The 14972-nt window shown below is 42.8% G+C and overlaps 1 long non-coding RNA gene across 4 annotated transcripts in view; it reads right to left on the reverse strand.

Annotated features, from left to right (window-relative positions):
* LOC111561878 overlaps window positions 1-14972 on the reverse strand; it is a 172635-nt gene that overhangs the window by 21359 nt on the left and 136304 nt on the right. For 3 of the 4 annotated variants that reach the window (XR_006583338.1, XR_006583341.1, XR_006583340.1), the window contains one exon: window positions 10250-10381. This is a non-coding gene — a long non-coding RNA (uncharacterized LOC111561878). Of the gene's footprint in view, window positions 1-6146; window positions 7725-10249; window positions 10382-14972 lie in introns of those variants that run through there. The other variant, XR_006583339.1, reaches the window with a different exon arrangement.

Genomic DNA, 14972 nt, shown 5'->3' on the forward strand with positions numbered 1-14972 from the left:
ATTAGCCCCCAAACCTAGAGGACTTTCAAAATTATCTGGAGAACTTGTTAAAAATACAGATTCTTGGATGTGTTCCACAGAACACTGGAGATTCTAGAGGGCAGAGGGCAGTCAGGTAATCTGCCCTAGCAATTTTTTTTTTTTTTCTGAGAGAGAGAAAGAAACAGAGAGAGCAAGGGAGGACCAGAGAGAGAGGGAGAGAGAATCCCAAGCAGACTCTATGCTGTAAAAGCAGAGTCTAGTGTGGGGCTTGAACCCACAAACCATGAGATCATGACCTGAGCTGAAATCAAGAGTTGGATGCTCAAACAATGGAGCCATCCAGGCACCCCTGCCCAGGCCATGGATGAGCAGCAGCTTGTCTGCTGGGGATCATCAAATGATCTACTAACTAAGCTCCTTCTCCAAAACTGGGCCTGCTTTTGACAAGTTAAAATGGGAGCTTGAGAGGATTAATTACTAGAAAAGGCAAAAGCCATGATATTTACAAAAACGGAAGAAAAGAATCAGTTACATTCACCAAGATTTTATTTTGCTAAACAGGATGCTAGCTTCAATTCAATCAGCTGAATCTGCAAGATGACATATTTGATCAGCTAATTGTATCCAGTAAGAAAATGGCATTGGCTACTTTTAACTTCTTCATTCCATTAGGCAATTGTAAAAGGCAGGATTTATAGGTGCATATAAAGGTCTTTCCTTTCCTTCCCTTGAAATGAGAATGAACCCTGGCCGTCCCTTAAACCCAGTCTGACATGTGTTGTTTTTTTCTTTCCCCCATATCAGGTCACAGATTTTATTTATTTTTTATATATAATTTATTGTCAAATTGGTTTCCATACAACACCCAGTGCTCATCCCAACAGGTGCCCTCCTCAATGCCCATCACCCACTTTCCCCACCAGACCGATGTTGAGCAATGATCGCTTCCATTTTCCCTGTATTAAGTAGAGCCCTCACATTAACGCCAAGTAGCAGAAGGACACTCTGCAAAGTACACTCCCAACCCAGCCAGGGGAATATTCTCTCTTCACATTCTCTTCACAGTCCCTTTAGAATCCTGACTTAGAGAAGGACACTCTGAGTTCAAGTTCCAACTCAGCAACTCTACAACCCTGAGCATCATACTCACCCTTAGGGGGCCTCTCATGGCATCTGTACAATGGGCATCCAAGTATCCAGGTCCCTGCCTATCCACAAGGAGATGTTAGGCCCCTCCCTCTCTCCAGGTCTCTTTCAGAATTTATCTTAATTTCATCTCGACCCTGTCATTTGCCCCCAGTTAGAACGATTTGATGCAGATGAGGGCTCAGTTCAAATCTGATTGATTATTTTCAAACCACTAGCAAATTTCTGTTTCAATAATAGACAGTTATAATGCAATTAGCCACATTATTATGATAGATTAAGATTATGTTTATCTGAACCATGACAACTGTTGTTGGTTGAGGAAATAATGTCAGTGGACTTCTACATAGACCAAGGTGGTTGTAAAACCTTGTATAACCCTTTAGGAGGGTACAGAAGAGAGGATTCAGGAGTTAGATGAGTAGATGTACCACATATCCTCAAGGACCCTTCCAACCACAGAATCGATGAAGTTATTGCTAATTCTAAATATTACTTATTATTACAAGTATTATTATTTTTATTGTTTATTTATTTTGAAAGAGAGACAGAGACAGAGACAGAGACAAAGCAGGGGAGGGGAAGAGAGAGAGGAAGAGAGAGAATCCCAAGCAGGCTCGATGACTTGGGGCTTGATCTCACCAACCATGAGATCCTGATCTGAGCCAAAATCAAGAGTTGTATGTTAACTGACTGAGACACCCAGGCACCTCTAGTACAAGTATTATTAATATTAATTTACTTTTCTTTACTCAAGGTGCATCCTTGAAAATTACAGTCTGGTAAATCACATCATATTTCATGTTCAATTGTTGTGATTCTGCTACTTTAAAGGAACATATACTGAATCACTTTGAGAGGTGAGAAACATTTATTGGTGTGAATAACCTCCTTTTGCCTATCTTGACATCCTAGATTTTTTTGGACCCATTTGATTCTTTTTCAAGAAGCACATCCTAGAATTTATTAATAGAGATTTTATACTTCTACAAAAGCATAAAATTATGAATTATGGAGGTTGAAGAAATGAGCTTTTTTTTTTTGGAGTACTGTGACTCAGCCCATGGAATTTACTTAATAATCATAAATAAAACAATAGATTCTCTTTCCATCCTCAGTGCATCATTTCTAAGGTGTCATTTCTTGTGACCCATCACAAAAAAATATAGGTTCAAAACAGCATTGCCATTATTGTGAAAGTCCTGGATCTATAACCTCATACAACTCTGCCTGAATTGTAGTCAGTGGTCATAGACAGTGTAAACCATAAGGTCACTGAGAAGGTGTAGAATGTCCTTAACACTACAATGACATAATTGGGCTCCATGTACACAAAGAACACAGCCATAACAGCCAGATATCATGCATAGCTTGGTGACCCCTTGTTTCTGTTTGCCTCTCCAGGTCCCACTGTCCTCACAACTCTGGGTAACCTGTGTGAACTGGATCACTGAGCTTCCTTGCTCTCAGGCTTCTAGGTGGGTTCGGCCAATGGGAATATCAGCAGGTCAGAGGGAAGGGGAGAATGATATAAAGGTATTTATTTTATTGACTGCTTCCCAGCATGGTGGCTTTGGGTGGGCTGCCTGCCTCAGTTGAAGGCCCCAGGCCTTGCCAAGTAGCCCTCTCCCCATGATGCACACTCTGTCTCCCTCCCAGTTCTGGTTCCCACTTTTCCCCTTCCTCCACCAAGGCATAGTGGTGGCATAGCTCTCTCCTGGGATTAACCCAGCAGTTCTGCACTATGCTTTATTGCTTTTTACAAAACCTACCCCCACACTTAAATAGTCCATTTATTAATCTCTCCTCAGTTATCCATCTTGAATACGCCATCTGTTTCTTGCCAAAGACCTGAATAATTTGCTCCTTACATCACAATTTACATCTTGGACCAATTTCCAAGATATATCAGGGTATGCCTTTCTGTAACACCGGGGTCTATAGCCAGTAGCTCAGGTCCTAGTAACAGATCCAGGCCTCTGACCACAGTGGGATATGTCAGACCGAGAAAGGGTCAGAGTCACTGCCCGGCATGTACATTGCAAGAGACAGCAAAGTCTGGGAGCCGCAAAAATGGAGCTGAGCTAAGAGGGATGACATCTTGCAAAGTGAAGCTGAAGCCTTGTCCGGCCCAGGCCGACAGGCACAAAGAACTACCAGCACAAGTGCCAAGTGGTGTAATCTGGGACAAGGCAGGGGAGGCAATCAGCTTCCAGCTGAATGACAGGCATTCAGTGAGGGGTCAGGAGTGGAGGTGGTTAGCAGGCGGCGAGTTTTTGATGATTCAAACTTGAGAGAGAATATGGAGAGAACTTGAGTTCAGAGGCAGAAATCCACGCAGGAAATAAAATGCTGGGAAGAAAATATATATCAATGATGAAGAGGCACACATGTCAGGACTCAGCCACAGAAAAGCTGAGCCGTCCGCTCAGAATGAGACCAGATGCAAAAGCCGACCACACCAGATCAATGAGCACATGTCCTCAGACTCCTTAAAACCATCTGCCTGGAGTCAGGGATGGAACTAAAATATTGGACAGACTGAGCTGGGAAGGTGGGGAAGGTGGAGGATGGGAATTAAATAGACCCAGTTGCCAGGATGAAAGGGATTCTTGAGGGGGATAAATGAAGGGTACTAAACACCATCCTTACTTAATCCTGCCTCAGGGATTTCACTGGGGGGGGGGCGGGGGGGAGGGAATGGCCTCTCCTACCAAAAAGTAGGGGTTTAAGAAGAACAGTGGTTTCTGTATATCCAGCACTTACTGAAGACTTACTATGGTGCTAGGAACTGGGCTTTACACACATCGTCTCATCATATCCACACAACAACCCTACAAGGTAGATACTACTATTACTTCCATTTTATGGATGGGGAAACTGAGGCTTACAGAGGATAAATCATTTTCCTGAAGTCATACAGGAAGTTAGTGGTAGAACTGGAATTCAAACCCGAGCTGCGGTCACCCTGCCAACTACTAAGACAGTCTCCGTAGCAGCATAAAAGAGTCCATTAAGGCTGTGCATATCAGTCATCAGTGGAGTGTACACGAGTAGGTGGCATGTGGTGTGTGTATTTATCTAGACAAATAGCTGCATAGCTGTAAGCCCTTAGGGAGTTATGTTCTTCTGCAGAGCACTCTCATATGTTATTGTTAGGACAATAATTTCATCGTTTCCAGACTGCAGTGTTATCTTTCTCCAGGAGACAAGGTTTGTGTGCCTTCTCACCAGTGTGATCAGACCTGGCAGTGTGACCCTCAAAGTCACTGATTCTGTAAGGGGGAATCTAACTACCCCCTGTTATAAGACAAGTCACCTTCGGGGCTCCCAAGCAAGGTGAACAGTGGAGGAGAAGGTGGGAGGAAAGGACATCTGTAATGGCACATCAGATTTTCAAAAGCGTTCAAATTGCTTTCCAGCTGCATCATTCTTTTGTAAATGCATCTTACTCAGAACTTTAATATGTAAAGTTCATAAAAACAGTACTTCTCTGGTCTAGGTTTTAGAAGCAGGCCCAGGACACTGCCAGCTCAACCTTCCTCAATTACTCTGAAGTTCTAAATTGAAAACACTGATGGGGCGCCTGGGTGGGCTCAGCTGGTTAAGTGTCTGACTTTGGCTCAGGTCATGATCTCACAGTCTGTGGGTTTAAGCCCTGCCTCAGGCTCTGTGCTGACAGCTCAGAGCCTGGAGACTGCTTCTGATTCTGTGTCTTTCTCTCTGCCCCTTCCCAGCTCGTGCTGTCTCTCTCTGTCTCTCAAAAATAAATAAACATTAAAAATATTTGAAAGAGGGGCGCCTGGGTGGCGCAGTCGGTTAAGCGTCCGACTTCAGCCAGGTCACGATCTCGCGCTCCGTGAGTTCGAGCCCCGCGTCAGGCTCTGGGCTGATGGCTCGGAGCCTGGAGCCTGTTTCCGATTCTGTGTCTCCCTCTCTCTCTGCCCCTCCCCCGTTCATGCTCTGTCTCTCTCTGTCCCAAAAATAAATAAATGTTGAAAAAAAAATTTTTTTTAATATTTGAAAGAAAGAAAGAAAGAGAAAAAAAAGAAAGAGAAAGAAAGAAAGAAAGAAAGAAAGAAAGAAAGAAAGAAAGAAAGAAAGAAAGACACACACCGATCTTTTGGCAGTTTCTTACAAGGCTCCATATAGTCTTACTATATATGATCCAGTGATTGCATTCCTAGATATTTACCCCATGAGATAAAAACTATGTCCCCACCAAAACCTGCATGCAGATATTAATTGTAGTTTTATTGATTGCCAACAATCGAAAGCAACCAAGATGTTCTGTCAGTAGGTGAAAAGTAAATAAACCGCAGTGCATCTGTACAAGTAGATATTATTCCGTGATGAAATGAGCTGTCAAGTCACGAAAAGACATGGAGGAAACTTAGATGTATATTATGCAGTGAAAGAAGCCAGTCTGAAGAGGCTACATACTATGACTCCAACTGTATGACACTCTGAAAAAGGCCCAGCTATTCTACAAAGTAAAAGGATCAGTGGCTGTCAAGAGCTGGAGGACAGGGGGACAGAAGGAACAGATGAAACAGATGAAACAATTTTTGGGGCAGTGAAACTATTCTGTATGATACTGAAATGGCTGATATAGGACATTATACATTTGGCAAAACCTCTAAACTACACAACATAAAGTGAAGCCTAATGTAAGCTATGCACTTTAGTTAATGTATCAGTACTGATTCGTCAGTTGTAAGAAATGGGCCACACCAGTGCAAGATGCCAATACTAAGGGAAAATCAGAGGAGAGGGAATATATGGGAACTCTCTGTACTTTCTCTTCAATTTTTCTGTAAACCTAAAACTGGGCTAAAGAAATATACAGCTTGGGGCGCCTGGGTGGCTCAGTCGGTTAAGCGTCCGACTTCGGCTTAGGTCATGATCTTACGGTTCTTGGGTTCAAGCCCTGCGTCGGGCTCTGTGCTGACGGCTCAGAGCCTGGAGCCTGCTGCGGATTCTGTGTCTCCCTTTCTCTCTACCCCTCCCCTGCTCTCTCTCTCTCTCTCTCTCTCTGTCTCTCTCTCTCTCTCAAAAATAAACATTAAAAAAAATTTTTTTAAAGAAATATATAACATTAATTTAGGAAAGGAACACTAATCTCAACAAATACTGAGTGTTCAACAGGCTTAATAAATACTTACTGAGTAAAGTCACTGATTCAGCATGACACTTGGTTCATTTGGACACAGGAGCATCTCTCTGAGAACAGATTGGTGCTTTTCGTTCATAGGGATGCTGGCACACTCAGCCAGGTTCCATGTGTGTGGTAGGCAGAATAATGGCCCATCACAGATGTCCATACCCTTATCCCCTGGGTCCATGGACATGTTATCCTACTTGGCATAAAGGACTTTGCAGATGTGATTAAAGTTAAGGGCCTTGAGATGAGATTATCCTGAATTATTCAAGTGGGCTCAATGTGATCACAAGTCCCCAAAAGCAGAAGACTTGTCCCTAGTCAGTGAGAGGGAGTATGATCACAGAAGATGAGCTGAGAGATGCAACACTGTGACTGAAAATGAAGGGGGGTGGGGGTGGGCGCACCTGGGCATCTCAGTTGGTTGAACCTTCGACTTCAGCTCAGATTGTGGACTCACAGTTCATGGGTTCCAGCCCCATATTGGGCTCCCTGCTGTCAAAGCCCGTGTGGGATCCTCTGTCTCCTCTCTCTCTGCCCTTCCCCCACTTGCAAAAATAAATAAACATTAAAAATTAATTTAAAAAAAAAGAAAAGAAAATGAAGGAGAGGGCCACAAGTCCAGGAATGTGGGCAGTCTCTAAGATCTGGGAAAGTCAAGGAAAGAGATTATTCCCCAGAGTCTCCAGAAAGGAACACATTAAGTAAGTCACAAGTACCAGAGATTGGAATGGAGAAGTGGAAAAGTCAAGAGAAGTGGGGTAAATAGGTGGGAGAGGTAGTTTATAATCTATCAACCAATGCAGTTTCCCATTTAAAAAAAAAAAAAAAAAACACTAACATTAGATAATACAGTGATGTAGCCGTGGGCCCTGCCATTGCAAACTCCAAAGCCTGTCTATCCTTGATGTTTGCGAAAATACCTCTGCTCCTAGTAATTCACCAGCCTCTGCACTTCAAGATGCTTTCTGTTTAAAATTCAGTGATAAAGCAAAGAGCTTTGCAGCAGAACTAGATCAATACCCCGTATCTCTAGAAGACAGAAAAGGTAAACCTCCACCGTTCAGAGTTCTGATTGCCTTTTAACCCTTCAGTCCTGTTGTGTGCACCACCAAAACTGCCCTGGGTGATTCACCTGCAAAGGATGTCACACAGCCTAGTGAAAGGTGATTCTAATGGGAAACGCTGAGATTTCTCTTTCCTAAGAGCTTTGCAAAACACTACACCAATTTTTTTCTTTCCTAGAAAATGTGCAAATTGTTCTAAAATGTAATCACCAGGCAGGTTCCTGTGAACACACACAAAAATAATGCACCCTTTTAAAAGTAGCACCAACAGGCTTCCTGCTCCATGGTGGGGGATGGGAAGATGTGAGACCTCAGTGGAACAAGGCATTCACTTGTACGTATCCGTTTGTGAGGATTAGCACAGAGCACTGAAAACAAGATAAAGACATTACCCAATCAAAAAGGTATTTGACAACACATAAGGTCTTATTTTAGTATACAAATAAGCACTCTGCTTGATAGCAACTTGGTGTATGTGTAGTATGGCTTTGAGCTTTGTGAGATAAAACTATAAAGTAATAAGAGATCAAGTTTTAACAAAAATGCCAGGACTTAAACATTCTTAATACACATATCTCCCTCGAAGCAGAATCGTTGAAAGCTACTTAATTTCCATGATACTGAGGATCTGCATTCTGAACTCGGGCATATCCTTTTGATATAACCTCATTGGTTGCAGATGTTGGTACCTCGAGCGATGGATTTTGATTGCGCAAAGAATCCAAAGTCACTTGAAGCCCGGTTTGATTAGCAATGTAGGTTATCGATAAGGATCACACATTATGGATCAAAAACAAGGCTTCAAGGGGCACCTAGGTGGCTCAGTCGAGTAAGTGTCCAACTATTGATTTCATCTCAGGCCATGAGCTCATGGTTTGTGAAATGGAGTCCCACGTTTGGGGCTCTGTACTGACAGTGTGGAGCCTGCTTGGGATTCTCTCTCTCCCCCTTTCTCTCTGCCCCTCCTCCACTCAAGCACATGTTCTCTCTCTCAAGATAAGCATTTTTAAAAAAAGACTATTAAAATTGCAGAGGACTCCAGAGAACTTTTGTTTATGTGAGTTCTAGCAATTGATGTTTATCATATCAGAAATTAAAACTGAGAAATGTCTAAAATGTTTGTTGATTCGTTTCAGAATGATAATAAACCCACTACATGTTAATATATAAATAACATACTTTTATATAAAAATGACTACATTTTCAGAGCAAAACAAAATGTAGTAAGAATAATGGCATGGTTTTGCATCTTTGCAAATCCCTTCAATACCTGGGCTAATAGAAAACTACCAGATTTTCATACCTCCTCCCACATTTAATCTGCTGTGTGTCACATGTTGTGCGTTCTGGAAAACACTCTGAGAAAATGAAAGTGAGAAAGGTAATATCCTAATGTTACGATGAAAGTAGTTCTGATCTGACAGACTCCCTGGAAAGGTCTCAGGACCTCCAGGTTTCCCAGATCACATGGGAAAACTACTACTTTAAAGTCACACCTGGAGTGTGACCATAAACTCAACAGTGTGTACACGCATGTGTGTGTACAAACTAAAGCGAGAGCAAATACAGAATGAGATGTCAGTAGCTTCTTCACATTGCCCTGATGTTCCTATTTCTCCCTCTTCATGTCTCTAACTTCACTTCTAACTTCACAAGGTGCCCTAACGGGGCCTTGTGCTCATTTGCCCAGCACCTCAGCTAAAACCTGTTGTCTCCCATACTCCTCAGTTGTGCTCTGTGCCCTGAGTGTCCTCGTCTGTCAACTAACCGGGCACGTTAGTCGGCCACAAGGAGGCCGCCGAGACCATCAGCTGCAGGTCTGTTGCTTAAGGAAGCCACTTAGTGCCTAAATGGGGTGAGGGCAGCCCAGGCTTTTTCATTGTTATTGTCCCTGATAACCCAATACCATTTTACTCATTATTTATTCCAAACACACAGACTGTGCTCATCCCAAAGTGACCATTGGTATTACTCAGTTAGCAGATCAGCCATGGCAGACTGAGCCACCCCGCCATGAAACACCAGGGAAAGGGGGTTGGGTGGTGGAGGGGTGTGCATCCAATCTCCAGAACTCCAAAAGCTGCAGACCAGGTCTCTCAGATAGCCCAGCGGGCATTTTTCAGAACTTTTGTCGACATGGTGGAAAGGTTTTGAAAATGAACATGTGCTGGACCGAACATTTCAGGAGAACGTTAGAGTTTTCAAAAAACACTTTCATCTCAGCACACATAAATTTAGTTCCCTCTGTGTTCTAGGCGCTGTTCTAAGTATTTGGTGTCTTAGTAGAAAGAGCACTCAACTGAGATTCCAGATATCTGGGGTCTGGTCCCCAGGTTATATCTAACTAGCTGTGTGTCCCCAGACAAATCACCTAATCTCTCTAATATCAAGATTGCACATAGGTAAAAATGAGGGCATTAAAACAAGTGAATTTGGGGTGCGTGAGTAGCTCAGTTAAGCATCCGACTTGATTTTGGCTTAGGTCGTGATTTCACAGTTGGTAAGATCGAGTCACAGAGCCTGCTTCTGATTCTGTGTCTCCCTCTCTCTCTGCCCCTCCTCCACTTGCGCTCTCTCTCTCTCTCTCTCTCTCTCTCAAAATAAATAAATAAACATTAAAAAAAAGTGAACTCTAATGATCTTTCCATTCTAAATCTCTATGATCTTAAAGCGTGGTGGTAACCTTCTTAAGCAAAAGAAAAGACATTTTTTGATGTGTGCAGAAGGAAGACTGCAGGGCCCATTTCTCCTATACGGGGGACTAAGAAGGCCCAGGACTCCTTCAAGCGGTGTGTATGCCCACCCTGGGAATGGAGGTGTGGACAGACAATGCAGACATCATATAGAACTGCTTCCCAGGCCTCAGGAACTGGGGACCATGAGCATTCCTCACCTCCACCAAGTATGGCTGCTTTCCAGGGACTCTGCCCTTTGCGGTTCAGGATCTCATTATTCCCAGTGCTCCAGACGGAACACATGAAGCTCCCTTGATGCTGAGCATATGGCCTGGCTCAAGAAGTGCTCCCTGCACAAAGAAATAGGACATGTCACAGAGACAAAAACACCTGGTTGCAGCCATAATTCTTGATGGAATTATCCTTATCCTTGAAACATGTGAGCACAGCTAATGTTAAGCCTTCAGCTAAACATGAAAATGGTAGTAGCCTAGACCATGTTCCCCTGAATGACACTTCCCCCACCCCCGCCACCCTCAGCTCTGCCACATGCTCACATGAAATATCAAATTGCTTGCAGCTCATATTGAATAATGAATATGCCCGTCTCAGCCTATCACCAAGCCTTCAGCAGTCCGCCTGGGGAACTAGGGGAGATGTTAGAGGTTTGCAGGCCAAGCACAAAATTGAAGACAAGCTTGAATTAATAATTTGCTTATTTCTATATATGTGCTTCAAAATAAAGTGCAAATCGAATAAGGTAATAACAGGGCTTGGGAGGGGAAAAAAAGAAAGCTTCCTTTTGCAAACTGCTGACACTTCAATTTCATTATCTCTCACCACCCTGAATGTGATTTGCAAATGTGCTCTCCCTATGTCATCATGTGGAAATGTCTTCAGGAAGAGCCAAAAACGAATGGAAAACAATTCCATGGAGCTTTGGGGAAAAAAAAGAAATTAAACCTCTCGTTTTAAGCTGATTTTCTTTAGAGCACCATTTTCTAAAATCATGTTCCGTGGACCTCTGCATCTGAATCACCTGAGCATTCCTTGGAGATCCCAGGGAAGTTTTATATATTGTGTATTCCAGGTTACTTCAGCTTTTTCCCACATTGACAATCATGTTCTTGCCAATCACAGCTGCATACATACATCAGGAGCCATGTTTCTTGAACTATCATTTTCAGGCACATTTGCCCCTGTATGTTGGTGCCTAAAATTGTAGGTCCACTTACCTTTGTGTTTTTAAGCATTGTCTCCCTCACATCATAACCAGGCACTTGTAGAAGAATGAAAATAATGTATGTTTGAATCCAGTCCCAGGACCTTACCCTATCTAGTTCATCGGGGTCTTTTTCTGCAGTCTAACGATATTAGAGGGAGTAAAAGAAGTAGGAAGATGTGTACACACAACCAGAGACAAATTTAGATTAAAAATATTGAAAGACTCACACCCCAAACAAATCCCAAAGGAGGAACAAGCTGAAGACATTCCCTATTTCCCAGTTTCCTTGAAACAGAGTCTTCTGTGAACAGCGTAGAGCAGCTCTAAGGAATCCTCTCTCTTGTGTGGTGGACAGTGCCTCGCAAAGATCACCAGTGTAAGATCAAGAAATTGCTCCCGTCCAACACACTTCCCCTTAGTAAAAGCGTTTCCGTCCTTCCTCCGCTCCCCTCATGACCCCTTCTCTGCCACTCCTCTGGAAGCCTTCCTGATTCCTTAAGATTGGGTTTGGTTTCCTTCCTACATGTTTCCATAGAACTTACCACTCTGGACTAAAACTGCCTAATCATTTTTCTATAATTTCACTAAAATATAACTCCTGTAACATAGGACCTCCAACCTGTTGGGGTTTGCATCCCCAGTACTCTGTTCATTACCTGGAACAGATTACTGGTTGAATGAATGAGTGAACAAATCAGCACACTTAGACCAGCCTAACAATTCATTGTTATCTAGAGAAAGGAAAGGAAGGCAAGCAGAGGAAATGAAGATTGTGGATCTAGAGACTAATGATGGCGTATTATGTCTCCCACATCTGGATTACTGGTTTGCACCCAAATTTGGTAGGTGACTTATAAAAACTGATATCAATAAATTCCCATTTGGCCATGGGTATTAACACCCCTCCAAGGGGCCGATATCCAAAGCCAGAGGAAATGAAGAATCACTGTTGTCCATTTTAATTGTCAATATCCTCCAAGCCATAAATATTGGTTGGACAGTAGAGGCTAGCAATCATCTTTCCCCTAGAAGCATCCTCAGCACCTCTTGGCAACTGCAATCCATGAAAACCCAAACAAAAAAAAATGTGCCTGGGGATGTTCATTTTATATCACCTTTGTCTTTCATTAAGAGGCCCGGATGAGGACAAAAATGAGGAAAATACCTAGCAAGATTGATGATAACCACCTTCCTCTTTTGCAGGCTGACCCCTATATCTAAAAATTAGAAATTGATAGAGATAAGACTTTGTAATATAATCTTAGAGATGCTTTAAGAAGTAGAAGGAAAAAACAACACAAAATGCCATATGGATCATGAGACATTACAAGCTATTGGTCGAGCCAATATCAAGTTCACTTAATTCACTGTATTCACCCTGCTATTCAACCTAGGAACACTGGACACATTCTTGTCTAATGATTAACGTGTCCTTCTCTAACACCACTCCATCTAATCGACCACCAGGAACTACTAATTCTACCTTCTAAATATCTCTATTTCCATTGCCAGTACCTTATTCCATGATTATCTATTGTCCACATTCTATATTACTTAGGTTAAATAATGCTTGCTACTTTAGCAAACAAGCTCAAAATCTGGGTGATTGAACACAATAAAAATGTATTTCTCCAACCAGCAAAGTTCAATGAGAGTTGGTGCTGGGCCTCCTGTTGCAAACTGTTGTCCAGGGACCCAGACTCTTGCTATCCTATGGCTCCACCATCTTCTAGGACTTTTTCTAGAACTTCTAGGACTTCTAGGGTTTTCTGCTTCTGGCTAGCAGATTGGGGAAGAGAGAGAGCATAAAGAGGTGCCAAGCATTGAAAGGGCAAACATCTCATCCATTTTCATTCCTTGTTCAAGACCCAGCCATGGGGCCTTACCAAATTGTGAAAGAGCTGGAGAAGTAACCTAATTCTGGGCCACGGAGAGAAAAAAACAAACTAACAAACAAACTTGTTTATTGGCTAACATTGGCATTCTCTACCCATAGATCTCCTCATATCTGTCCTTGTCCTAACCACCCCCGCTCTAAGCCAGTCTTCATGCTGCAGAAAGAATAGAAAAAATTCTGATCCAGCTTAGAACCTTTCAACAGTCACCATTGCTCTTGGGATAAACACCAAAATCCTTCTTATGATGTATCAGTTGGCATATGATCAAACAAGAAGAATCACCATGATAAAGAAAGAGATTCATCACAGGGCGTAGACACTACACAATTGTGGGACCTGATGGAGCAGTCTGTGTTAACCATTGCCTCTGCTTCCAGTTCTGAGCCAGCAGTTATCATAGATCAACCAGACTGGTGATCAGAAGGCCAGCCAGATGTGGACAAGAGCAAGGACACATTGGAAATGTTGAGGATGAACTGGGATCTCAGGACAACTGGAAACTGCGAGGACAAACTGGAACCCATGTGTCACTCACCAACCCCAACCTCAACTTTAGCCATGGAGCTGAACACGCACTTGGCCGGGGCTTGAGGAAGCTGAAGGAAGAGATCTGGCGGGGGCTGCCCCACACCAGTGGGGTGAGCTGGCAGATCTCAACGCACAACCTGCCATAGCACATGGAGCCCTGCACCAACCTTCAGAACACGAAAAGTGTGGCTTATGCTTCACTTCCACCCTCCAAGTCTGCTACATGTCTCTTATGACCTACACTAAGCCAGAGAGATACAAGGAAAGGATTTCTGGGAAACATGATACAGCTTAGGTAAGCTGACATGGTTCAAAGTCACCACACGTGACCTGTAAGTCCTGGCATGATCTAGCCCCTACCTACTTCTCCATCCTCGTCTGAGTGAATTTCTCCCTTTTTCATTCCTTAAAGGTCACTCCCCCAGAAAAATCCCTTGACCAAGATCTTCTTTAAAAACACTCAGTGCCCTCTTAATTGCTTGCTCAGACTCTAGCTTTACCATTAGAGTACAAGCTCCAAGAGGACAGGGACCATGTGTACAGTATGCACTACTATATCCCAGCCCCAAGCAGATGCCTACTACACAGAAGGCACTTGATAAAGACCTCACAAAGGAAATCACTTGGTGTATCAACGGACCTCTCATTAGATACAATGCCAAGTAGGCCACATAGTATTGATACTTAGTCACTTTATTTTCAAAGAATCTCTAACGTAGGAAAAACAGCCACTTGAATGAGAATTCATTCCAAAATCTGACATCCATTTTCATTGTACCTCACCTAAATCTTTAACGCCTTTAAAACTACCCAATGCAGTTCCTATATAAGAGATATAGGCCACTAAATTATTATATATTAGCATCAAGGAAGATAAGTAATTCTCTCTTTTGGAGATTTATTAGAAATAGTACACAGCTAACATTTCTGCATTATATTAGAACCACCTGCCCAAAAGCAGGGAGATGGCTTCTATGACCCTTTAGGGAAATTCCCGTTCAATGAGCCTATCAAAGTTATTTTACTAGCACAGCTGTGTAAGATTAATCATCTTTGTGAATTCTTAATTGCTGTGGTCAGACAACCCCCAGAGAGTAATCATACACCGTGGCAGAATTCACGCTCCTTTTTCATTCTTCCGTGATGAAGGAGAAAGAAAGAAGAAGCAGTAGCTCACTACCATTTGCTCATTAATTCATTCAAGAAATAATTATGGGTGTCTCCTACAGGCTAAGGGCTAGGGATACGAAGATGGCTAAAGGAACTCAGAGTCTAGTGGGGAGAAAGGCA

Source organism: Felis catus, chromosome C1, assembly GCF_018350175.1.
Source record: "Felis catus isolate Fca126 chromosome C1, F.catus_Fca126_mat1.0, whole genome shotgun sequence".
In the NCBI taxonomy this organism is placed as follows: domain Eukaryota; kingdom Metazoa; phylum Chordata; class Mammalia; order Carnivora; family Felidae; genus Felis; species Felis catus.